This window comes from Lissotriton vulgaris, chromosome 1_1 (assembly GCF_964263255.1).
Source record: "Lissotriton vulgaris chromosome 1_1, aLisVul1.2, whole genome shotgun sequence".
Classification (NCBI taxonomy): domain Eukaryota; kingdom Metazoa; phylum Chordata; class Amphibia; order Caudata; family Salamandridae; genus Lissotriton; species Lissotriton vulgaris.
The window spans coordinates 600,911,109-600,931,147 of NC_141685.1; the positions used below are offsets into that span (position 1 = coordinate 600,911,109).

General features: G+C 40.9%; 1 protein-coding gene across 1 annotated transcript in view; it reads right to left on the reverse strand.

Annotated features, from left to right (window-relative positions):
- Positions 1-20,039, reverse strand: part of COL24A1 (collagen type XXIV alpha 1 chain) — an 897,023-nt gene that overhangs the window by 530,896 nt on the left and 346,088 nt on the right. The gene's annotated exons all lie outside the window — the stretch shown is intronic.

Genomic DNA, 20,039 nt, shown 5'->3' on the forward strand with positions numbered 1-20,039 from the left:
AAAAAATAAAAATAAAACATTCAGTCAATGAATTCACAAGAATAAACACATATAGACATCTTCACTGTAAAGACATTGATATTATTTTCAGAGTTCGCCCTTGAAGTGTTTCGATTGATTTGCGACAGCTGTAAACGAAGGAAAAGAGATACAAGGATTACCAGGGACTGAGCGTGTAGTACTGAGGAGAGCGTTTTCGCTTAAATACTTAGGGCCCGCTTCACAAAAGTAAACTTAGGCCTGAAGTCTAAGTTTAGACCTGCAGTTTAAGTTTAGACCTGAAGTGTAATGTTACACCTGTAGTTTAACTTTACATCTGAAGTCTAAGTTTAGACCTGGGGCAGTATTATGAAAGTGCCCCGGGGGCCCAACAGATGTTTGTGCCTACTTTGCGTGCCCCCGGGGTACTTTGGTATTACAGAAGGGGCTGCAGAGGCTTGTGCAGCCCCTTCCGTAATACCGATAGTGCTGGCCCACATAACTCACCAGCGCAATCTTCAGGGGGCATTTCCTTATTTGCAGGAGGGCGTGCCCCATGCAAATGAGGGATTCCTTTTTCCTTGGTGCCCACGCCATATTACAGATGTGGGCGCAGAGGCAAAAAGCTGTCAGGGGCACACTGACATTGCACCGTCTAAAAGATGGCGCACTGTCAGTGTGTTGCCTTGGAGCAGCCCTCTGGAGGGGGAAATGTGGTCCTATGGACCTCCAGATATCCCCTTGCAGACGGGTGCAGTCACTGGCTGCACCCGCCTGCAAGGGAATCTGTAATCCCTTTAAAAGTGCAGGCGAGTTGCCACCTGCACAGTGAAAACATGGAGCGTCTTCAAAGCTGCAGCTCAGTTTTTCACATTACTGCGCTGCCCTGAGGTCTGCGCGTGTTCGCCCTGGGGCAGCGCATTCCATTTAATAGGGCGCACTTTCCCTGCTTGCGCCTGTTTTAAGGTGCATCAGGTGCAAATAGGGATAGTGCGCCCTTTACATAATAAGCCCCCTAAAGTCTAAGTTTAGACCTAAAATCTAAAGGCCCGATTCACAAAGGTAAAGTTAGACCAAAATCTAACTCAGACCAAAAGTCTAACTTTACTACTTTTTGGAATTCACAAAGATAAGTTCCTACTAATAACTTTACTACCTTACTAGTAGTAGCATACCTTTGTGAATACCAAAAAGTAGCAAAATTAGACTATCGGTCTAATTTTACCTTTGCAAATCGGGCCCAAAAAAGTCAAAAGTGACCATCATAAAGCAAGTTTGTTTTTCTCATTTGTGACTGCAAGAAATCATCCATATCAATAAAAAGCCATCCATAATAGACAGGTACCCAACATAAAAATCGGAATGTAAAACACTTCCTTTCCAAGTGATTTCCATTTAGTTAATGCACTCTTTTTTAATAAGCATACAGTTGGGATGGAAAAATCCCTGAGTGGCCTAACTGTAATGATGTCTGGATCCCTGAATGCTGGTTTTTGTTGTCACGTGCAAGCAGGCAAACAAGGACCATGCGGGTGTGCTACGACATTGTCCTGTCTCACTTGAGTCACTGGAGTTTTGCCAATGGTTTGTTGCTCAGTGTTGCACAGCGCATTTGTGTTCTACATGTGTTGGGTATATGTGTGACTACGAATGACACAGTACAGGGATGGTTATGGTGTCCATTGCATGCATGTTATATGCGTGTGCTAGGTGTATGTGTGCCTGTGAATGGTACAATACATAAAGGATGTAGTGCTGTGCAGTGTGTGCACATTAGATGCATATGCTGGATGTATGTGGGCCTGTGAATGGCACAAAACATAGAAGATGGTGGGTTCCATTTTTGGATACCCCTGAGGGAACTTTCATGCCATGTCGATCTTTCATGCTGGAACACTTTTGACCTTAATAATGAGTCGGAGTGGGACTCCGGAGACTCGGACTGCTACTGGGGCTTACCCTTGATGATGCCTATAATTAATGGGGAATAACCACTGTTTGCTAGAGAAAGGGTAATGTGACTCAAGGACCCACCTAGAAAACACTAGTTCTAACCTAAGAGGACTGTGTTTTGCTTGTGAATTACACATTTTACTCTGTCTTCTTATATAAATAGTCCTTTTTCATAAAAGCAAGTATTTTACTGGACAATCATTTATTGCTGCTGCTGAACGTATTTTGAGTTGTGTGCCTGTGTTAACGCCCTGTGTCTATTCCTCCCCCCCAGGAAGCCTTGGACTTCTTGACCTGCTCTAGTCAATTACTGATGGGGTACTAGGCTCAGTTGCTGGTACATCAGAAGTAATAAGTCTCAACCACCACGGTTGGGTCAAGTAGCTCCTGCTCCGCCTGTGTGCTTCTGAACTACTAAACCTGGAGGGACAGCTCTTCCATTTTAGGAGAGAACCTGGTGTGTCGGCTTGAACTATGCATATGGGCAGCAGAAACATGTGATCCTTCAGTACAAAATGAAGAAATTGAAGTGCATTTTTTGCTCTGTCCCAGAAAGGACAACATCACTTGCTTGCAAGTGAGGCCGGAGGTGGGAAGGGTGAAGGGGGCAACTCAAAGTGCTAACCAACTACAGAAATTATGTAAGCAGCTGGTCATTATCACTGTGTCAAATGGTGGCGTTGTATGTGAAGTTCCTCATATTTATCTTGTAGACTATGATATTATGATTGGGCTTGTTGCCCACCAATTAGAAAACCACCAAAAATGTAAATCAGCTCCATAATGAAATTACTCTCATTCATATCAGTTGCCGGTACGCATGAATATATTTTACAAATTATTAGTTTGACAAGTTTAGCTCACCTTTCCTGCCTTTGCAAAATGTGAAGATTACTAAATTATATCAGGATATGACCAAGATACGGAAATCCACATAAAGCAACAGAAGAAGACCAATCAAAATTATGACCCACTTAATTTTATGATCAATGGGCCCCTGTGTACCATTTTGCTGTGCATGTTTGGTATTTCTAGCTATATGCACCTTGGTGATATTAGTGGTATATGTGAGGTACAACTGGCATTGCATTACAGCTTGGAATCAAGGGTTTTGGGTAAAGTGTTGTGCCGTTAAGAAGAAGGGTTAAAGAGTTTGGGATAAAAAATGCATTGTTGCTTTTCAAAGTAACATTGCACAGAATTAATTTTAATGGAACACACTTCAGTTTCAAAGTGGCGCATTTAGAAGATTTAAAATTAAATGATGATATTTCTCAGTAAAATATTCAAATTAACAAGGTACAATCCATGAACAGGAGGCAGGAAATAGAGAATGTGCTCCCCAAACACCATTAGAAGACCTTCCAACCTGCACACCAGCACCTCAGAATTGTATGGGATGGTGGCCTACATGAGTGGCAGGAGTCCCCATAGCCACCCTGGGAAGAAAATTAAAGTGGAATGTTTGGGCTAACAAACTTTTTCATGAAACCCAGTAGTTGAAATTGGGTCTCTGCAAAGCTGGTGTGTCTGAAAGCATCGATGAGCAGCACTTGTTAGGCATGATGCCCACCTCTTGGGTCAAGAGGCGAGATTTGACTCTGTCACCTTGTTAGGAATCTGAGGAGGTAGCAAAACAGCTGATTGTAGCCCAGAGGTGTTGCTTCTTGGTTCTGTGCTATAGGGTGCCTAACAGGACCATTATCTTATAAAAATATAAGAGGATTAAGCTGATTTGAAAACCTGAAGGCACTCTCAAACCCAGTTCTGCAGAACTGCATCTCAGGATAAAATTCTAAAACATAGTCATTTTCACCAAAATATCCATTCACATTAACTTGAAAGGAACATGCCTTTTTTCCTCCATAGTTCAACATAGACAGATCAAAATAACTTTTTGTAGAAGATCACCCATTATGTAGAATTGACTACTGTTTCTATCTAAGGATTTTTTACCACATTCATTTGGGAGAAATACAATGGATAAAATTACTCACATTGAGTGAACTTTATCCTGCTCTAGCCTTTGGCTGTGGCTTCTTCTTCTCCTATAGAGCAAAAAAGTATTCCTTCCAGAGCACGGCCGGCTCCACTAGTCCGCCGATTGATTGCACACCCACGGTTAGGGGTGGGAAGGGAAAATGACCCTTTTCTTTATATAACCCTCAGCCACTCTAGAAGTGGCATCAGATTCACCCTGACTCCTAAAGGTCAAGGTGGGCTCTACCATATTCCAGGGAGCATTTATAAACATAGGGTGTAAGGGGGCGTAACTTTAAAGACAGAATTCCTCACCCACTCCTAAAGTATCCTTTATTAGTAAAGTGGGAGGAAAGGACAAAATATATCATAAGTGTGTGAGGATGTGATGGTCCTGTGACTCTAAATCACTAACATGTTTCAGCCCTGTTCTACTGGCTTATGTGAGGTCCTGGCCTTTCGTCAGGGTGGGTAGCGAAGAGGTCACTTCCCCAATGACATGACTAATGTGTGGTTATTATTGAGAGCATGCGATTAGCATGCAGAAGATTCATAAAATGTGTAGTTGCTGCTGTTGAGAATTACCCAAATCAAGTACGTTTCCATGGGGGCGTGAGGCCTTGTAGTCAAACTTTCGTCAAAGGTCCCATCCCATCTGCATACCTAACTTAGGCTCAGATATCCTGCTTGCGGTGGCGCTTTTTCTCCTAACTTATTTTTTAATTCAAGACTGCTTACCCAAGAGCTCCACTGAAAATTATCCAAAGCTGCGGAGTACACTACAAACATTACCAGAAGTGCGAGCTTGAGCGAATGGAACTTCTCATAGTCCTAAAGTAAAATGTTTCAGCGGACCACACAATCACTCACAGACCACACAGGTGAAAATGTTTGAGGTGCTATTATAATGATAATGTATTTCTAGTTACATGTCAGATGACGTCTTTCAGACCACACTCATTTTCCTTCTGTGGCTGTAAATTCAATGTAGGTGGAACCCATAATAAAGAAAATATGAGTGAGCACAAAACTACTGAATTTAGCAGCCCTCAGTGTGTGTCAAAAATGAAGGTAAAGTTCAGAAAAATACATGAAGGTTACACTAGGTAGATAGGATTTAAAAGGATGTTAAAAGAAAGTAGTATATTCCAAGTGTGAAAGAAGGACTGGGGAAACATTGCACACCTGTTGTGGGTTCATGACACAAAAACTGAGGAATCCTTACCAAGTGTTGTAAAATATTTAGAAGGTATTTTTACAATTATATGAATAAAACAGGAAAGGTAATACAGGGAGACTTTTTCTGTTGAACGAAGTTTTTGATTTATTTAAGAAAGATTCACGGGCAGGTGAGCTCATCAATGAATCTTCCCTTCAGGATTTAGCCAGACAAGAACAGACAATGACACTCATCATACGCCAATGAAACATTTGTAAACAGAGCTGCAACCATTATGGAAATGGTGGTTTGCAAAGCAACGATTTCAAATGTGTCAATGTGTAAAAAAAAGGTGACAATTTTAGTATTGTTCCAGAGGTTCCCAAGGAACAAGGTGAGCTCACAATCTCACCTGCAGTGATCTCTAAACCATCACCCACCAAGGGTACAGTACAAAAGTGCAAAAAAGTGAGGAATACAGGTGAACTAGGAAATCATCACCTAACCAGTTGGTCTCAGTTTGAGATAGCATAAGAGAACAGAAAATATGCTGCATTTTATGGAAGCCCCTGGAAATGGGCATTGGACTACACGAGCTCCAATATTGACTTGTGAAAATAATCATGCGAAAGAAAACCAACATCCTTCTTCCGGAAACACGACACACTTGGTATAGGACAAAATCCAACTTGCTTTCAGTATAGAACTTGGCACTGCAACTTGGTAGTTTAAACCAGGGGGACTGCAGTCTATTAAAGTGCTTAATTTTGTGAAAAGCCCACCTCAGGTAACACTTTTGGGCAGCTTCTTACTGCTTACAGTTTATCTGCCAGAGTTTCGATTTCCTGAACCCAGGCAGTTGTAAAGCACCTAGAGCCATGACTGCCCCATCTGCTTTGCCATAAAAGTGGACGTGCAGATGTATTCTCATCTCACATCTGTCTTCAATGATAAAGTCTAGTCTTGTATAGAGCTAGCAACCACAGCAGGGCAACATTATTAAAGAGCGACAGATGGGGAACATCAGAGTGCAGTATTACATCATGGCATTATTATTTGGAATTACAATGATGCAATGTGTTAGGTGGCACCAACCTTAAAGGGGCTCACAAATTCGACCCTGGAAATGGCACAAATACAGTTAAAAAGAGCTTTTGCAATAAGGTCTAGGGAGGAACCTTTAAAAATGTAAACACTTCACGCTGTCTCTATAAATGGCCTAGTGAAAATAGTCTTAACATTAAATGCAGCAGGCACCAACAGTGCTTAGCATTCGAACAGAAATAGTAAATAATAAATAGTGTAACCCGAGGGGAGTGAGGGACAGCTTGTCTAGCGAAGTGACTCATCGGACAGTAAGCGAAGGAGTGTTTTGTTACAGGCAGGAATAGCCCAGAGGAAATAGTACATAGCTTAATTATAAAAATAGCTACAGAATGCCCTAACATTCACACAAGATAGTTGATAAATACACTATATAGATTAAAAGTACACATTTTCTATAGTGCGCGTGCACATTTGGGTACTAGGGTGATTTAAAACTAGAAAATAAGTTACATTCTACAAGAGGGGCGTAAGTATTAAAAGTAAGATGCTGTTAGATAGACGGAAATGTTGATTTTGATGAAGGTTCGCATGAAACAGATTGATGTGGGGTAGTAGCAGATAAAACACCTACCTCTTAGTGCAATGATTTGAAGTACCAGGCGAAATTATATTTCACCACAAGCTCACTCCATTTCCCCCTAACAGCAAAATAAGTTTTATGCCATTTATTGTAATATCATACTTTATTGGAGCTATGTGAAGTGGCACTGTAAGGCAATGGACTATCATGGCATTAATGTTGCAACTGCACAAAAGCATCAGATATGAGACAAATAATAATTCAGCACAAAAAATGGCAAATGCAACTGAAGGCTGAATAGTTACTGAAAGGTACAGCAAACTGAAGGTTAGAAATAGCATATTAAATTTACAATGAATTTATTCGGCTATATTTCGATTACTGTGTCCCGTTTAGCTCTTAGAAAATAAGACAGACTATTGTTCCATAAGGCAGGTTATTGGACTTAAAATATACTTACTGCTTTGACAGCATGTAAACATTATAGTTTAAATATACATATTGTGCCAACATTCTGATTCAATACTCGAAACATACTGCATATTTTCCATGCTCTAAGAAGATCTACATACGGGGTGCTGCTCGGCCATGACTTTTCCCTTAAATAATATCTAATTGAAACCAAACTATTACTCCGAGTTTTTTACTTAGTTTGATCCAAAATCTCAAGAAAGCCTTTTTTGTATATTAAGCTTAAACCAACCAAGATTGAACTGGCTCTTTATGTCAGTAGCTAGGACGCAAATTCCTCTTGGATTACAGCTGAAAGCAATGGTATATGAATGCAATAAAAAATGGAAAAAACACATTAACTTCCACAGAGACCATCAAAAAATGACAGCAAGTGAATTGTTTCTGCAAGGTGTAAATCAGGAAAATGAGAAGTCGCTCCTGTACCCTGGAGATCCTGCACTTGAATCATCACATGCTGTCTGCTATAGGGCCAACCACTAAGTAATGCGGTCGGGAGTTTTCAAGGGAACATTGCCAAATAAATCACATGCCGAATGGACACAGTGGTGCAGTCAAATATGGGAAGAGGAATTATCTCCAAAGAACCTGAATCTGAAGTCTAGACGATGGGATCAAAATATTATTTAGATATCCACTAACATTTCTAGGGAAAATGCTCAGTCTATCAGCTGCATTTTAGATGTACTGTATAGTGGATGCTCAGATGCCAAATATTGGATGGACAAATAAAAGTATGGGCAGGAGAGCCTGTCAAGTTAACTATGCTTACGCTCTCCCCTCTCCAAGAAGACCTTTTGTTCTGGCAACAGGAAACACCTTAACACATGATTGTAAAGTCGAAGAAGAGAAACTTTGCCATTAAGGACAATATTCAGGATGCATTAAATGTTCAGGAGGCAATAATCGAAGTGAAGACCGCGGGCACCTTTATTGTTAAGTTTAAGATAGAGACATCTTTTTAAGTGGAAGATTGCACCTTATGTAGGAGAGGTGAAACGATGTCCATTATTATTGGGGTATACATGCTTGCAGATCAACTGCCTACAAGAATCATGGAAAAGAAGATGGACTACAGTGGGTCCATGACCTTACCCACAGACCAGTCGTTCTTGAACCGGTCATGTTCTTGAAGCCCTTCTATGGCACTACTTGTCTTGATTAGATTAAGACACATAATTCGAAAAACAGCTGAAAAGTACTGAGACCAGAGCTGCCTGGGATGCCAGACTAACCGACATCACTTGTTATTGTGAAGGACGCAAACTTTCTATTTTGGTAATCTGGGTTGAGCTTTTACTTGTTTTCCAAAACTCCCAACCCACTTCAAATATTTGTCCTATATTCAAAATCCCCTTGTGGCAGAATAAAAATTTGACATGTAAATTATGTTTCTGTAAGCATCGCCAATGGTGCAAAGATTTACATATAAACAACTCAAATGTGAATAGTTCACAGCCCCTTTGGGTAAGACTAGCCAACGTATCCATAAGGCACCTCACATATACGATTCTCTGTTATGAGTATGAAATACATGTTTATTCTCAACTTAATAAAATACATGATTTCTTATTTTGTTTCCCAGCTGTGGCATAGTCCCATTACAGAGTGCGGCCTGTCATGACAGCATGAATCTTGATAGTTTTTCACCCAGCCTCCTCTTCTGTGCCTAGTCTCTTGATTTTGACAGAAACAGAAGTTTTGGTCTTCAAGGGCCACGTTAGGAAAAAAAAGATTTGGGAGAAAAATGAATACAGGAATGACTGGCAGCTGAGAATCAGGCAGCCTGCAATAGGATAAAGAACCTGAAGGGACTTTTAGATTAAATCCTGATGTAACATCCAGGGACTCTGAGTGTTTGAGTCACTCCGTTAGGACATCATGAGCGTTGCCTTTGGTATCACAATGGGTCTTGACCGGCTATTAGACCTCACTTTAAAGATGTGACCCTTCCAGATCGGTCAAGGGGACTCCTGGTTGCAGCCCCAAGAACCTTCTATCTTGCTGCTACATAAACTCTTATTCCGACCCCTCAAAATGTTAATTATGGCAATTCCATGAAACTATGAGCGAATCAGAGAACAGAAGACACAGCCAGTTTCATACATGGCGAGTCTGGATTATGAAGAACAACTAAAAGAAATACAAAATATGAAGACCTTTAAAAAACAAGGGGAGGTCCGAGATTAAGAAGAGACGCAGTCGATGTATATAAATAGACAACAACAATAACGTGGCCTACTCTGGATGACATATACATGAATTAACTATAAAGTTGAAAAAATACTCGGTAGCTATATTAGATAACAAGTTTTAAACATTGAGGAAATACATTATTATGAGAGGTTGACAAAAGTGATGCTTTAAAACTCGGCACTACTTCAAAGAAACTTAGTGTAAGGTAAAACCAGACATCATAAAAGTAGATCGTGCATCCATATCAAAGGTATTTCTTCCCATTACAGTTTTTATTTTACTTTTTATTTACCCAATACTGCAACTCTAAAACTTGCTAATGCTTTCTAGCTATATGTGTCCAAACACTGTATACCAATTTTCAAATTCTGACCTAAGTGAAGGTGGACATTTTAAGGACAGAAATGCACGTGCTGGTTTTTTTTAACAGTTCAGCACATGATAAACTCATCATGGGACTTCTGAGAAACTAAAAGTGTACCTTTGGAACACTCAGAGTCGACTGTGCTGTAAAAAGCGAGTTATGAAGACGAGCATGCCCTGTATTGTATGTCTCTATTTCATTTAGCACATATGTCACACAGGGATGCCCAGAAATTAGTTTGAAGTATATTATCCACGGATATCTGACACATCAGCATCAAACTGATGCAAGTGCAGCGAGCCGGGCTCTTGATGTTTAATGCTTTTTAGTTGGAGGAAGTGGAAAAGAGGCAGTAAGAGGAAATAGGGAAGTCTCTTGAAAACCACAGATCCCCATATGTGGACTTCATTTTAGAAACCTAACACGTTTACTTGATTTAGGTAGGGTTGAGACCTTCTCTTTTATTGTAGTAGCAATACTGTTATTGCATGTTATAGCCTGTTTGCCCCAAAGATGCATGTGGAAAAGAAATACACTCTCTTGCGTCGCAAATCTGTAAATTCAGATAGAGAGCTAGAATATCAAAGCATGTCATATATGTGATTCCCGAGAGCGGTGTAGTAAAAATATATTAGATTCGCATGTTAAAAACAATTTAAGACTGAAAGTGTCAGGGGTCTTTCTTCTGAGTATTAGAAAAAATAGGAAATACATTTAGAGGTAGATCTGGGATCTCTGCTTCAGCTGCAGAGAGCCATAGGGCAGCCACAGAGCACAAGTGAACAAGATGGTAACAGGTACTGGGCACACTTCCAAAACAAAGTTTGCAAAGCTTTTGTAAACTGTCAAGGGAGTATAAGCTCTCAACAATTAACTAATCTGACAGAAAGAAACCCAATAGTCTTTACAATGGTTTACATCAGGAGTGTGGCAATCCTGGGGTATGAGCAACTCACAAAAGTATTACTGTCCTCTCTGAAATGTTGTATTTCAGTAGTGGTTTTCAGGTCTCTGTGCAGGAGATTCAGTTGGCCCATCATCGACCTATTTGCCACAAGCTACAGTAAAGTGGCACTGCAATTCGATGTGAGGTACTAGAACCTTCTGGCATGTGGTGTTGATAATGTGCTCTTACGTTGGAAGACAGGATTGTGGTACACTATCCTGCCTATAGGGTTGATCCTTAGGATCCTGGCCAAGACTCAGAAGGAGAGGTTGGTGCTGATATTTATGGCCCTGAATTGGATTCAGAGTGCAAAGTATCTAACACTCAGCAGGTCAATGATGCCAGTTTATGATTGGCAGGGGGCATTCAGGTCCTCTCTACTTTCCAGTGCAGTCAGAGGATGAGTTCTCAAACAAGTGTCTGGGGGTCTGAAAACTGACATTTCAGGACCCCTGCAGTAGAAATTGGCCAGAACAGAATCTAAAGTGATTGTACTTCCTCCCAATGAAGCAGGCATGCACATACCACTGCTAGTTTGGAGCCAGGGCTGGGAAGAAAGAGGGACCTGTGCACTGCATGCGCCTGCTTCGAATTCATCCCCACTTCTAAGGCACAAATGTATATAAGTACTGGGGCTCTGACCTTACTAAGACCGTACACTACTGGGCCTGTGAAGAACTTTGCCAGGAGTAAAAACTGCTGTGTTACAAGGATTGCTTCTCTGCTTGAATGTTGCTCTGTAAGAACTGTTTTTCTGCTTTGCTGTGATGGCCTGCTGCCTACTCATCTCTGCCGTGATGCCCACTCATCTCTGCCCTGCTCAGGACAAGGATTGGACCCACTTCACTTGAACCCAGAGCGACTCCAAGGGGTTTCTGGCCTTCCTCTTGCTCTGGAGTCTCGGGGCGATTAAATACTTCCTTCAACCCTGCAACAGCACCTGGACTGTGCCACCTGTGATTCCTTCCCTGCCAAGTAGTGCTAATCCAGTCCCGGCCTGTGAAAGGTTACTTCTGCTGTCAAGAACTATCAAAATTGATGCAGTGATAACTTTGCGCTGATCGGAGCTGACACATTGCCCTTCTACACCAATTGATGACAATGCTTTGACATACCATGTGGCTCGATAATGACGGACAATGTGGATCGACAACCATACAGTGCTCTGTCGTAAAGGGGTTCGTCGACAAAGCCTTCATCACCTGTGAAGATCGGAACCGACGCATCGAGTCTTTGGTGTCGAAAGCTTGCTCCATCTAAGGTACTTTTTCAGCTAAATCTGCTTGAGTCCTGTGGCTGGCCTGCCCTCCATCGCATTTGGCGTAAACGTTGGATTTACTCCAGTCCAGCATGACTTCAAGTAACCACTAAGTGCTATTTGACTCCAGTCCAGTTCTAAATATTGGATTTTTACGTTTTGGTCATGTTTTATTCATAAAAGTATAATTTTCTAACCATGTGTGGGGTATTGTTTTAGTGTTTTCATTGTGTTACTGTGTGTTGCACCAATACCATACACATTGCCTCTTTAGATAAGCCTGACAGCTCTGTGCCAAGTTACCGGAGGGTGAGCAAAGGTTATCTTCTAAGGTACCAAGGTATATCTAGCTTACCCTGACTAGAGTGGTGGTTCCTGCTTGTACAGTGTGCATACTATGACAACCAGAAACCTCCATTCTAACAGAGGCATTTGAGAGGTCGGTGTTGAGGCATTGAAGCTATAAAAGTGATCAAGAAGATTTGTGGCATAGCCAAGGGGACAGCAAATAAGATAAAGCAAGCGTGAGAAAGTGGGTGAGAGGCATGCTGTCTGACATTCAAAGGTGAGGGTGAGAGAAAAGAGGATGGGAAACAAAGGGTGATTTTGAGCATGATATGTGACTGCCATCTTTTGTGTGCAGTCTGGTGATGATGTTCAAGCCATCTGGAATGAGCTAAAAAATGAATCCAGATGTGGGTAAACCAGTTATTAATTATGAAGAGAGTATTTATGTTATGGTAAGTGATAGTGTTACAATTGTCAAATACATGTTTGCATGTAGAATTAGCCTAAGCAAATTTGAAATAGTGGATGAGTTGGGGCTAATTGAGGTGTTGATGTAAAGGATGAATGGAGTGCTGCTTGGTTTGGTGTGGTTCAGCTATTGTTGAGTTTGGGGGTGTAGGTGCTCCCATCATTCTATGTGGAATGCAGTGAATCTGCATGCAGCAACTTCCTGATACAATATGATTACATAGGAATAGTCCCCAAACGAGTTGCGCTTGAGTGAATGAATGAATGAATGAATGAAGTTGCGCTTGAGTGCTTTAGTCCTTTACAAAAATTCTACTGCATGTGCTGCAACAGTTGGTGACAAGTCATAGAGAGTAAGACGTGAATTCTCTTTACCAATTGAAGCAACCAGAGCCAGCTGTCAAACCAGTGACTCAAAACTGTAGAGTGTACTGCAAACTCTTCAGTTTTTCCACACAAATGGTATCTGGGACTCCCAAATCTTGATATAGGGGCTCTGCAAATAAATGACAACTTGCTGGAAAAAACCCTTTGACTTGTGAACAGTTATCTGGAGGTCACATGATTTCAAGCAATCAATCAGAACAGTCGGGAAATTCCCTGAAACCAGGGGAATGCAGTTGTGGTGTCTTTTTCAAACTCTTGTTCTATCCCATACTAGTGTGGGCTGTGAGATTCACTTGATGCAAGTAGCACCAAAACGGGAGGAAGCCTACAGTGTCGGCTCTTTCAATTGTCATAATATGGGTATGGTCTGCAAGATATCTAACTATTATGTCATGCTTCTTCACCCTGTCAAATAGTTGATGACTCATTATTGTCAAATTTCATAACTATTACATGTATGCTTTCAGTCTGGTATTCAGGGAGATACCCTATTTAGTAGTACCTAACTACCTATCTTCAGGAATGGGGACTTCCTATGAGAATCACATCTTTCCATATTAGCTGGTAGCATTTTAACCAAGTGGTTATGGCTAAAAATACCCTGAAGTTTCAGAAGAACAGAACCTTCGTGAAATCTAAAATGAAATACTGTAAGAGGGAATTAGCTCAGTTACAGTACGGCACAAAGAGGCAATGCGACAAACAGCATTTCATAAAATTAATGAATCAGTGTTCTAAAACATTTTAGATTTAGGTTTGACCAACTTCTAATTGTACCAAATTTGGGCACTCTTGCAACAACTAAGAAGATCTTGCAGATCCCATCGATAAAGCATATTATAAAATACAACAATTGGAACAGAGACCAGTCTGAACTAACTAGAAGAGCCAGATACTAGATTCCAAAATCTGCTGCCTTGTGAATTACACTGAAAGAGCATGGCTGCAGACACAGGAGATCAGAGAAGAGCTGTTTGTAAACTACACTCACAGAACTATTGCCTCTGAAAGTAGAACTTTTAAAACAAAATGAATTTCAAATGCAAAGCATGAGGGGCCAAATTGTAAAAAGAATGTAGGGAACAAAGGCCTGTAGCAGCAAGTAGGTTGCTCAATGCCTATAAAGATAGCATTTAGGCTATTTCAAACAAAAAGCTGTCAGAGAAGTCAGCTATAATAGAAGCGGAGCGTAAGCTGTTGGGACCCCAATATGTTGCACTCCCGCTTTAGAGTGCTGTATCATTTCCAGCTTTGGAGGTCCATCCCACTAGAAGCTCTGACACTGATGTGTGGTTATATATAGCACTTCAAAAACCCAATACAATAAAAAATTATCGCAAACGTATGGGCTCGGGGCTTGCTGGATGTAACAGCAGCTGTGCCTCAAAAAAGCAACAGGTGGACTGCCAACCTATACTTCAGATGATGGTGGCATATAATGCACATATAATGTGGGTACTTGTTCCTATGTGGAGAGGTTAAAGAAAAAGTTTAAGAAAAGGTGTAGTTGGAATATATGGCTCCAGGGGATGTCCTTATTTGGAAGTGTAGCCCTCACACACCCTTGTGGGTGTCATGCTTCATCATCTGTTGTTTTGCTCCTCGTGGGGCCGCCACTGCAATGCACCACGGGCCCAGCAAGAGGGCTGTTTGTTGAAGATCTTTTCTTGTATCAGCTGTGATGGTGCATGCGGGTATGTGGGGTTTAATGTGTAAGGTGGAGAGTGTTATGCTCACCCCAGTACGAATGTATAAATCAACCCCTATTCATGGGCCATATTGTGCCCCAGGTCAAGGCAGGGGAGTGCAAGATTATTGCAGTTTAGCTCCATGTGCAGTCAGCAGCCCGTCACCTACCCTTCGTCCTCCCTGCCTGAATATAATGATCGCCAAGTAGTTTTCCCATGGTTCTTTGATACACCAGCAGTAAACTACTTTTACTTTGCACTGCTGCCAGTCAGTATACCATCTGTGTAAGGCATTTTTACTAGTCACTGATGCTCCATAGATTGTGAAGACAGGACCAACTGTATAATCTAATTATTTGCCTTCCTTGGAATATCCTAACTGGCAAACTACAGCTCACTCAAATGAAAATTCCAAAGCCCGAAATAAAAAGAGATAATTTGCTTTCTCCTATTTGCAAATATTTCTTTTGCACAGATTGAGAACTGTTTTGCAGAAATGTACAACGTTTACTAAGATTAGCAGCAGGATTTGTTTGCCAGTCACTTGTTTGCTTCTCAAATGGGCAAGACGTTTAATAGTTATTTATTTGAGTTATATATATATATCGCTTGCTGGACCAGAGGGTATCCGTGTGCTTTACAGGTATGCAAATACATAAATGAGTTTACAAGAGGTACAAGGGGAATTTGTAATGTGAAAGTCACAAGACAGTACATTATTCATTGGTTATCTGACACTCATCTGTTCTCTGTTGGCAGAGTTCAGCTACACTAATAATATATCAACATCATTACAGTATGGTGGATGAAAGGTGGAATAATAGTGAGCAGGGTGACCCACACTTTAAAGATTATTGTCTGGATGCTACCAAGTGATGCTCAAGGTGGCAGAAAATAGATTAAATAGAGGCTATGACATGTCTCCACCTGACAAGCTGCTCAGGTGCTAGAAGAGGGTGTGCTGCCTACTCGAAACCGGTCCTAGGATGCTTGTTTCCAGTCAAGGGAGGACCTGGCTTGGCTGTTCGGGCTGGATTGTTCCAATGAGGTGGAGAAGTGAGTGGAGAAGTGTGGCTCACTGGTTAGAGCAGGCAAACCCTGAAGCAGAGGTCAGACCCGGGACCAGGGTTCGATTCCCGACGCGGCAGGGTCTTGAGCTCAAATGTCCACGGACTCGATAATTCTCGCTTAGGTGCCTGACCTAATCATGGGTTCACACTCTGCAACTCTGGGCATTAAGCTTGCTTAATCTCCACAACGGCCCCCCGCGGCGGGATGCCTGGCTTTCACCTTGGGGATGCCTGTTAGGGGCTATCTCACAGGGAAAAGCCAGGACGGGTTCCCAAGGCAAGCGCCGAGATGCCTCCGGGTAGTCGAGCGCTATATAAGAACATAAAAAAAAAAAAAAATGAGGCACAGGGTCAAGACTGATTTGCATATGGCCAGGTCTAAACTGGGTTGGCATGGTGAGCAAAAGAATGATGGATTTAACCCAGATCTCTTGACTGGGAGGGAATGTTTTGATTTGTTCTGCATTCCGTCCATCAATTGTGTCTTTTGCCTACTCATGCAACACATTGGTTCATGAATGCAGTAACTGCACAGTACTGCAAAAAACAAATGTATGCTGATCTGTTGGGTTCTGTGTAGCTGTGTCCACTGACATTAGGTGTAAGTAGTACCACACCCAAATTAAACAGGTCAGCAGTGGATGCAGAGCTTTCCGCTCTTGGATATTACAGTCAATCTCAGGTTAATACAAAGGGAATACATGTGCATGTTTAGATATGTTACCAGGAGGATTCTCTTTACAAAGCAATGCATTTCTCACTTCCAACAATACTTCTACATCTGGAAAATCTGGATTGTTTTGTGAGCCTTTTGGGATTGTGGCTTGAACGTGTTTAAAGCATAATATATGGTCCCTTAGCACACACAAATTAGTTTAATACAAAATATACACAGATACAAGTTGTGATTTTCTTTGTCTTTTGTTCTTTATTGTTCTTATGTTCAGTTGTCTCACTTCATAACCATAAGCACAGATTTCTTAGCCTTCAGACATAGCCAACACATGTTTACCGCACTGTAGGGAGAGTTATCCAGCAACTTCCTCAGGGCTAATTCTTACTACACTGTACCTCCCTATCAGTTATAATTCCGTCCCGACAGTTCTAAAGTTTGGTAGTAAAGGTCTGAAAGTATATATTCCGGAACCCCAAGTGGTTACTGAATTATCCAGTCTAATGTATAATTCCACTTTGTATGTGGCACCACGTAGAAAGGGGAAACATGCCACTTGTGTGCTGGAACCCGGCTCGTGAGCTGGTTCCAGTGTTGCTTGCTATGAGTACGCAATGTTTAAAGTGTTTAAAGGAGAACATGACTCCTGGAATACTAGCATCCAAATGAGATTATTACTCTCCAATGTTAGTTATACAACAAATGATCATAGTGGGTGGAGACAAGCCCAGACATGAAAGAGTCCAGTTGAAACACTGTGTATTGCTTCTCATTGGTACAATTAAAAAATATATACAGACTCAATGTGAAGGCCCAGGACTTGGATAACTGATATGATTTAAGGGCATCCCTACAGATTTAAACTATTTGCATACAAAAGTTAACAGCATATAATTAGAGGAATTTTAACACCGTTCACATTGACCTATTGAATTTAAAGTTTCAGCCATCAGTAATGATGTGCAAAGAAGGAGATAAAGAGTGGTGAAACACAAGTGATGGCACAGTAGTCGTGAATAGTGCAAGAGAGGAGATGAAAACTGTGATCCAAAAAATGACTTTATAGATAGTTGGTACAACGATTATGTCTGTAGCATCAGAAATCAAACAACAGAGGCAGATTGCAAAAGATTCAGCTTTCAAATAAATTGTTTTAAGGACTGATACAGTCCAAAGTCATTAATCATTGTTGATGCACGTTTCAGTACTCATAGACCAGTTACGAGGGGTCGGCAGTAAGATATGGGGACAGAGCCAATGCGCTGTGGCACCTCAGTGTAAATAGCATCTGTACAAAAGCATGATAAGGGGTGCTGCAGGATGCAAGCATCTGCTGATGGTGAATTATAAATATATAAGGAAGCAGGTCAACTGTCCCTGTCAGTGACCTGAACCTCACATAATCCCACTTTCATAGGAAGTAATCAAGTAGCCACTGCAGTACAACTATACTAAACAGATGTAGCCGACAACTGTGAAACCAGAAAACACTTTGCACCATTCCTTCCCACATCCCCCACTAATTTGTGGCTAAAGAATGACAACTTGAACTTGACACTTTGTTTTTGGTCATCACATAACAGGAATTCAACTGAATTGAACCCTCGTGATTCTTTCCCCCTAGAATGTAAATTCAAACTTCCTCCCACACTGTACTTTTAAATGCTTGGTAGTTAAATAAAGTAGGCCATAATGTGGTTATCAAGGTTGATACCATGGTTTCTTTTCAAACAGAACACTGTGAGGTGGAGGTTACCACTCTCAGGAATCACACGGATGGAATTGTAAATTCTTCAATTTTCAGTCACATCTGTATTGGCCTACAGTACAAAAGTACCTCTTCCAGGAGAACTACTTAGAACATTTTCTTAGCAATGGCATAGGGTCCTACCAAGATATCAGCCTTTTGCTATCTGTCCTAACTGAGCACAAGCACCATTGCTCTAGGTGCAACAAATGTTTGCTTGATAGTATCTAATTGGGCAGTGGGAGTAGAACAATGCCTTATTAATGACAGGTAGCACATTTTGAGAGCAGATGGAATGGGCTTGAAGGTATGTGTTCTTGTTCAAGACTCTAAAAACAAGGTAGGTTATGTAAACTCAGAAAGATGTGAAAAGTAGTCCAAGACATGAACCAAGTCAATTCAGGATTGAAGGATGTTCTGCCTTTTACGTGTGATCTATCTCCTAATTCTATCTGCAACTAATTTGCTTTCTCCTCTCTTGGTACATCATTTTTTATTTCCTGTCTCTGAACATCTTCCAATTTTTTTTCACCGACCATCCTCTCCACCTCTTCAACTGTTTTAATTTAATTGACCCTTTTTACGTTTGCCATGTTCAGTTTCCTGTAGTCTGTCCTGCACAACCAGTTATTTAGATCTAAATCTCATAGTTCACTTTTTTATTGAAACAATTATTCCCAGTTAGGGCTTCAACCATATCCTACATCCTCTACCTTCATCAGATAAAATGCTACAGCCGGTGCTACACTTGCTATCTACACTACTCACTCCTCCACTCTGTGTAGGTCTGACCATCGCTGGATTCAATTTAACTGTTCTCTCAATCAAACCTACTTCCCTCTGTTGTTTACAACTCTAGTAACAAGTAATGAATAACTCACAGATGCTCACTACTATCGCATAATGTGTGTTCCTTATTGCCCTTAACAAATCCCTTCTCTCCATTTCCTGGATCTGCAACTTCAATTTTACAATCTGCATAGATTTTGACACCATTTTACTTTTTATATTATCACATATTTATGTTGAATTTGATCTGTTCATGGCAGTTCTTCTCTCCTCCAATAACACTCCCCACCGAGTATCTCTTCACACTTAACCTTAATGTCTTCTGTTTGTCTTTAGAAACTCCCCTTTCCTATTCCCACCTGACAACATTTGACCGTCTCTTTTTGGCCTTATCTACAATTCTTCCTTCTGTGTCTCTGTTAAAATACATTCACAATTTGGTGTATCTTTCTTTGCATCCTGGTGACGGTGCACACACTATCTTTGCTCATCCTCTCACATTTAGTCAATAGCATTTCCTTTGAGTGCCTATTTGGGCTCCAAGCCCCTTTTGGTGTGTGCCCCCAAGTACCAGAATACGTGTTCTCACCAATTTTCTTGACTTCTACAATACCATGTCTTCGAATTTTTCTTAGAAACCTCTTCTTCTCCTAAGCGCTCTTATTTTTATATGCAATTGGTTCCTTGCTGTCACATAATAAATCCCCTTCACACTGGAATCCATCTAATGGCATTTTAATTAGTTTTGGGACATCCCTCTAATGACTTTTCGAATTATGCCTTTTTCTCTGGCACAATAATGACGCTGATAAAACCTGCCACTTACCAAAAAATGATCTATTGAAATTGACATTATAATCGATCTGCCTACTTTTCTAATAGTGTGTTTCTGATTTTATCTCCTGTTTTGTTTATAATATTGATATGTTTGTTTGTTATGGTTTTAATTAACTATACAATAAATTAAATTCAATATTCCTCTTCTCCTGTTCCTCC